Source organism: Magnolia sinica, chromosome 2 (assembly GCF_029962835.1).
Source record: "Magnolia sinica isolate HGM2019 chromosome 2, MsV1, whole genome shotgun sequence".
Classification (NCBI taxonomy): Eukaryota; Viridiplantae; Streptophyta; class Magnoliopsida; order Magnoliales; family Magnoliaceae; genus Magnolia; species Magnolia sinica.
In genome coordinates, this window is record NC_080574.1 from 58,029,867 (window position 1) to 58,037,303 (window position 7,437).

Here is a 7,437-nt window from a genome sequence, read left to right on the forward strand (position 1 = left end):
ATGGTCCCTTAAATGTAGGGATATTAATGTAGTTAATGTGTTAAATTATGGAAAAATCACAACTTACGGATTTGAAACTAACATCTCATTTCGGAAGAGGGATTTAATTCAAATTCCCTCTTCTCATTTCCAATTCCCTCTTTCCCTAACGTCGCTAACTCACTGGAGAATGCCTCTCTGGTTGATGGGCTGAAAGCCATTGCTCGTCTTCAGGTTCATGGACTCGTTGTGGCAGGTGCAGGTGGCGAGTGGACTGCATCTCTCCATGAGTATGAAAAGCTTTTCAAACGAATGGATACTCCAAAGTCTGTTGATTTTTATGGATTTTCTTTGTTTCATGTACAATTCCTACTATTTGGAAGATTAATTTTCTTTTTTTAAATGTAATTTTTGTGACTCCTCTTCCTACGGTTTTCATTTGCAATTCCTATGATTTTGATAGTGGAGATATTTTTCTTTCTTAAGTTTGATACTAGATTCATACGTCTCCATCTTCAAGCAAATTGATGGGTTTGATCTCATTGCATGGAATTGCATGATCTTTAGATACATCCAATGGTCTAGCTTGGCAATGCCTGTTGCATGTTTGATGAAATGCCTGACAGAAACAATCTCTTTAGAAAAATCCTATTTACAAGATGTGGAGGGAAAGTATTTAGTCGAATGGTTTTTTTTCGTGTGAATTGGTTTCAAGTGTTTATTGTGTGACATGCAGCAATTCTATTGACATCTGACTAAAAGTCTTTTCTTCCTTAAAATAACATCTTCTGTATTTGGGCAGAAGCCTGGCTTTGGAGGCTAGGCTTTTGATCAACTCCAACTCAAATAAGTCCTTTTGGTAGTGCATTTCAACAAACATAGTCAGCATTTGGAAGATTTATTTCCTTCTCATCTTAAGGTTTTCTTTGGTCTTTATGTGGTCATAATAAGGGATATAGATTGTTCTGTCTTTCAGATTCAAGATCTGGTGGATGATAACCATAAATGGAAAGTCCAGCAGTGATGTTCTAGTCAAATCTCAGATTCTCCTCTGTTTTTTTCTCCTTTCTCCCTGTTTCAGAAGTGGGTCTCTACCAAACTTCCCACAAACAATTGGGAAAGTTGATAATTCAGAAAATTAGGCTGTTTTTGTGGATAAATCTAAGAGCTATTGTTCCTTCAAGTTAGAGGTTAGTCTTAGAGATCACTTTGGAGCTTGATTTATCAATCAACCTGGAAAGAAGTTTGGAATTTTGATTGGAGCTAAATATGAAATCAGTTTTGAAAAATCCCATTGATTAGCTCAGAATTGAGCCAGGAGGAGTTAGTTCGTAGTTTGTAAGTAATGAAACTAATTGCGAATCCATTAAAAAAGGCTTTGTCAATTGTTGTCAGAGTAAAGCTTCAGAATATAAGTGACTTGTTAATTAGTTCATCGAGTAAACTCAAAAACTTTCAAAAAGAATAAGAAAAGAAAAGAAAAAGTAAAAAGAACTCGAAAACTGAGTGGCCAACTTTGGAATACTCCTCGATTGGATCAGTTACAAAAACTGATGTGGAATATGTGGTTAATCGGGGCAATGGTGTTTAATTGGTGCAGCTGCATTTGGTTGCTTGTACATGTTTCTTGCTTCTACATGGTTGTTTTGATATTAGCTACTGATTAAATAGTCTCACATCATTTATTATTATTTCTTACATGACCTGAGATAATTTTCATTAATGCTTGATACACCTTAAGAGTGGGCCCACCACATTTTTCAAATCAGTGGTGGGCTCCACCATCCACATAATCAGTTAAGTGAACCCCACAAACTGTCCTATCAAAATTTTGGACCCTGTGATTTCTTTGATTAGTGAACTTGCCCTTCATATGTGTTTCATCTCTCCATTACAATAAGCACTTTTGCTTGCTTGACCTTCATTACCTTTCTAGATCACCTCAGAAGACTATGAATGGATCATCCTTTATGGCTTGACCTTAGGTTTCCTTTATGATTCCCATTCTAGAGGCTAATGCTGCAAAAATGTCAAAAAGTTTTTAAAAATGAAAAAACTTGAGACAATCCTAGTCTTGTCTTCTGATGCTTTTATCTTAGAGACATTAATTCCACATTAGTTATCCAGATAATGCCCTTGTGTTTCTTTACAGCCTTGAACTAACATCTCTGGTGAGAATGAAATATTTCCAATCGTTTCTCTTGCAACAAATCTTACATTGCTCTCTCTCTCTCTCTCTCTCTCACACACACACACACACACACACACACACACACTTGTTGAGAATGGTGTATTACTTTTTGTGGGCATATTATTAGCTTTACACCTGTCAATGAAAAAAGTTCTTTAAAGTTATTCTTTGAAATCATGTGTTTATCTGTCTGATGGCCTCTACAGCTTGGTATTAATATGTGGATCTTATTTTTTTAATATTCTAATGCACCAACTAAACTCATCTACAGTAAGGCCTTTCTTTCTACTTGTTCTCAGCAGGATGGCGCCTGAGGTTATGGAGCAATTGCATGATTAATTTGTTTGGTAGTGGATGCTCAGTGGTTGAAGTTCTACAAGAGAAATCCAATCAGATGGTTAAATCATTTGTTTGGTATGAATGTCAGTTTATGCTTTATTCACATTGGGCCCATGATTTGGATAGGTTGCATTGCTTTACATGTATAGCATAGGTGTGGTGAATGGGACAGATGACAATGGTATTTGTTCTATTCCATTAAATTGTAATCACTTTCCTGGATCAGAACAACTCCTCTTTGTTTACTGTGGCATAAATAGCTACCTATCTTGATCATCCAAATCATGCAAGATGTACAAACTGGCCTGAAATACTCTGAGCAGATGAGCCTTACCCTCAGATTGGTGGCTATTAAACAAATTGGTTTAATGAAAATGGTAAGATCCAAATTGCATGGGAAAATTTCAGCAGTCTTGATTGTGTATTTCATGATCCTATCTCATTTAGTTAGCATTTGATGCTGACTTTTATTTACCATTTGCTATTTGAACTTTGTCTGGTGATCTTGTTATTCTAATCTTGTTACTATTTAGACTCTCGATGACACATTCTAATCTTGTTACTATCTAGCTTCCTCATATATTACTAGGCAACACAATATCATTTCTTTCTTTTAATTGTAATTCTTCTTTGACTGTTTCAGATCAATAAGGGACGTCACCGTATTCAGGGAACGGTTTCAACATGACAATGACGGTAAGTTTAATTCTAAATATCACATTTATAATAAGAATTTGTGCTCTTTATTGTCTGTTTTTGAATTATAATTTTTTATATAATTGAAACCTTTTATCTCGGAATATGATCTATGAGGTAGCATATGAACGCAATCCTTAACAAAATCCACACCTAGGGGAGCACAAATAAGAGGATTGATCTTAATAGTATGGTCGTCATGGATAGAAAATGCTTGCAATGAATGTTTATGAGTACTTGGTAATTTTGGAGTCCTTAGTTAGGGTTTGGGCTGAAAGTACGAGTGTTAGAGCCGACGCTTTCGGAGTCCAAACTCATTCTTTTGAAAAATAGAAAAATGGGAATATTAGTAAATATGGATTTTCTTGTTGAGAAGAAAATGGAAGATGGATTGAAAAAACATAAAAGTGATTTTTTTTTCTTCTTCTTCTTTGCTTCAAGAGAGAGACAGAGAGGTGAGAGTGGGGAAATCGAGGGAGATAGTGGGGGAATGAAGTGGTTGCATGAGATTTGAAAATAGCGAATGTAGTTTGGTTTGAAAATGACGTTTCACATGTGTGGCATGCATTTCTTTTAAGACAGTAATTTGATTTTACTGAAGACAATTGAATTACATAGGCAAGTGTTTAATGTAGGGAACTTCTCTGAAATTGTTATTCTGATAACTAACCTAATGAGAGTAATTTGTGGTTTAGTTCTTGGACCAAACTCTCTATTATATTTAAAGAAATCCACATTTTTCTTCATGTTTCTTACATGGTTCTCTGTCCCATTTTTGTTTGACTTGAAAGTAAAGGTGATGCATCTTCTTATTTATTTAATCATGGAATGCAGGATGTTGCCGTTAAGGTTCTTATAGATCAGGACTTTTATGAGGATCAACTGAAAGACTTTCTAAGGGAGGTATGCATTTGAAACATTACTAATAATGTTCTTTGAAACTGTACCCATTTATGTATCCGGATGTGCATCAGAGCTATCCGGATGTTGAGCGGGGGTGCGTGAAAGGGTGGGAACTGCTGTTATGACCATGATGAAGCTGTCCATTTCCTATGGACAGTATTGGAGTGGCCTGGCCATTTGGACAAGCCGTGTTTATATATGTATTTGCTCAAAATTGATGGAGCAGACCCGGTTGTGCGTCGGAGCTCTCCGGATGTTGAGCAGGGGTCCCTGGAAGGTGGGAACCGCTGTTATGATCATAATGAAGTTGTTCGTTTCCTATGGACAGCATTGGAAGGGCCTAGCCAATTGGAGCAAGCTATGTTTATATCTGTATTTGTAGGGACCACAACCTTAACCTATAACCTAAACCTATTCTCAAATCCCAACCTAAACCTACACCTAATCCTAATCTCAACTCCCTAACCTAAACCTAACCTAAAACCTAAATGTATTCTCAAATCCCGAAACCTAAACCTATACCTAATCCTAATCTCAACTCCCTAACCTAAACCTAAACCTAAACTTGAAAACCCAAACCCAAACCCGATCCCGAACCCAAACCCGATTTCCTAAACCTAAACTTTAACCTATTCTCAATTCTCTAAACCTATAGCTTATAACCTAAACCTAAACCTTAACCTAAACCTATAATATATAGCCTAAACTTAAACCCAAAACCTAAATGTATTCTCAAATCCCTAAAACTAAACCTAAACCTAAACTTGAAAACCCAAACCTAAACCCGATCCCAAACCCGAACCTGAACCGGATTTCCTAAACCTAAACCTTAACCTATTCTCAATTCCCTAAACCTATAGCTTATAACCTAAACCTAAACCTTAACCTAAACCTAAACCTATAACCTTAAAACCAAAATGTATGACAAAAAACCATAACCTATAACCTATAACCTAAACTTATAACTTATAACCTAACCTTAACCTAAACCTAAAACCTAAACCTTAACCAATAACCTAAAACCTAAACCTAAACCTAAAACCTAAATGTATTCTCAAATCCCTAAACGTAAACCTACACCTAATCCTAATCTCACCTCCCTAACCTAAACCTAAACCTAAACTTGAAAACCCAAACCTAAACTCGATCCCGAACTCGAACCTAATTTCCTAAACCTAAACCTTAACCTATTCTTAATTCCCCAAACCTATAGCTTATAACCTAAACATAAACCTAAACCTAAACCTATAACCTTAACCTCAACCAAAACCTATGACCTAAAACCTTAGCATATAACCTATAACCTAACCTTAACCTAACCCTAAAACCTAAACCTTAACCTATAACCTAAAACCTAAATGTATTCTCAAATCCCTAAACCTAAACCTACACCTAATCCTAATCTCAACTCCCTAACCTAAACCTAAACCTAAACTTGAAAAACCTAACCTGAACCTGATCCTGAACCCAAACCCAATTTCCTAAACCTAAACCTTAACCTATTCTCAATTCCCTAAACCTATAGCTTATAACCTAAACCTAAACCTAAACCTAAACCAAAACCTATGACCTAAAACCTTAACCTATGACCTATAACCTAACCTTATAACCTATAACCTAACCTTAACCTATAACCTAAAACCTAAACCTAAACCTAAACCTAAACCTAAACCTAAACCTAAAACCTAAATGTATTCTCAAATCCATAAACCTAAACCTACACCTAATCCTAATCTCAACTCCCTAACCTAAACCTAAACCTAAACTTGAAAACCCAAACCTAAACCCGATCCCGAACCCGAACCTGATTTCCTAAACCTAAACCTTAACCTATTCTCAATTCCCTAAACCTATAGCTTATAACCTAAATCTAAGCCTTAACCTAAACATAAACCTAAACCTATAACCTTAACCTAAACCAAAACCTATGACCTAAAACCTTAACCTATAACCTATAACCTAAACTTATAACCTAACCTTAACCTAAGCCTAAAACCTAAACCTATAACCTAAAACCTAAACCTAAACCTAAAGCCTAAACGTATTCTAAAATCCATAAACCTAAACCTACACCTAATCCTAATCTCAACACCCTAACCTAAACCTAAACCTAAACTTGAAAACCCAAACCTAAACCCGATCCCGAACCCAAACCTGATTTCCTAAACCTAAACCTTAACCTATTCTCAAATCCCTAAACCTACACCTACACCTAATCCTAATCTAAACTCCTTAACCTAAACCTAAACCTAAACTTGAAAACCCAAATCTAAACCTATAACCTACACTTATAACCTAAATTTAAACCTATAACCTATACTTATAACCTAAACCTAAACCTATAACCTAAACCTAAGCCTAAAACCTAAGCCTATGACCTAAAACCTAAATGTATTCTCAAATCCCTAAACCTAAACCTACACCTAATCCAAATCTCAACTCCCTAACCTAACCTAAATCTAAACTTGAAAACCCAAACCTAAACCTGATCCCGAACCCGAACCTGATTTCCTAAACACAAACCTTAACCGATTCTCAATTCCCTAACCCTTAACCTATAACCTAACCTAAACCTAAACCTATAGCCTAAACCTATAACCTAAACCTAAGCCTAAAACCTAAACCTAAACCTAAAATCGAAATGTATTCTCAAATCCTTAAACCTAAACCTACACCTAATCCTAATCTCAACTCTCTAACCTAAACTTAAACCTAAACTTGAAAAGCCAAACTTAAACCTGATCCCGAACCCAAACCCGATTTCCTAAACCTAAACCTTAACCTATTTTCAATTCCCTAAAGCTATAACCTAAAACCAAACCTTAACCTAAACCTATAACCTAAACCTAAACTTTAACCTAAACCTAAACCTAAACCTATAACCTAAACCTTAACCTATAACCTATAACCTAAACTTATTACTTATAACCTAACCTTAACCTAAACTGAAAACCTAAACCTAAACCTAAACCTATAACCTAAAACCTAAACCTAAACCTAAAACCTAGACCTACACCTAATCCTAATCTCAACTCCATAACCTAAACCTAAACTTGAAAACCCAAACCTAAACCTGATCCCGAACCCGAACCCGATTTCCTAATCCTAAACCTTATCCTATTCTCAATTTCCTAACCCTTAACCTATAACCTAACCTAAACCTAAACCTATAACCTGCACTTATAACCTAAACCTATAACCTAAACCTAAGCTTAAAACCTAAACCTAAGCTTAAAACCTAAACCTAAACCTAAAACCGAAATGTATTCTCAAATCCTTAAACCTAAACCTACACTTAATCCTAATCTCAACTCTCTAACCTAAACTTA

General features: G+C 35.7%; 1 long non-coding RNA gene across 1 annotated transcript; it reads left to right on the plus strand.

The window, feature by feature from the left end:
• The first annotated feature begins 2,508 nt into the window (after positions 1 to 2,508).
• On the plus strand, positions 2,509 to 4,159 carry LOC131228942 (uncharacterized). The gene is made up of 3 exons (XR_009163105.1): positions 2,509 to 2,584; positions 3,153 to 3,205; positions 4,040 to 4,159. It is a non-coding gene; the product is annotated as an uncharacterized LOC131228942 (long non-coding RNA).
• The last annotated feature ends 3,278 nt before the right edge of the window (positions 4,160 to 7,437 follow it).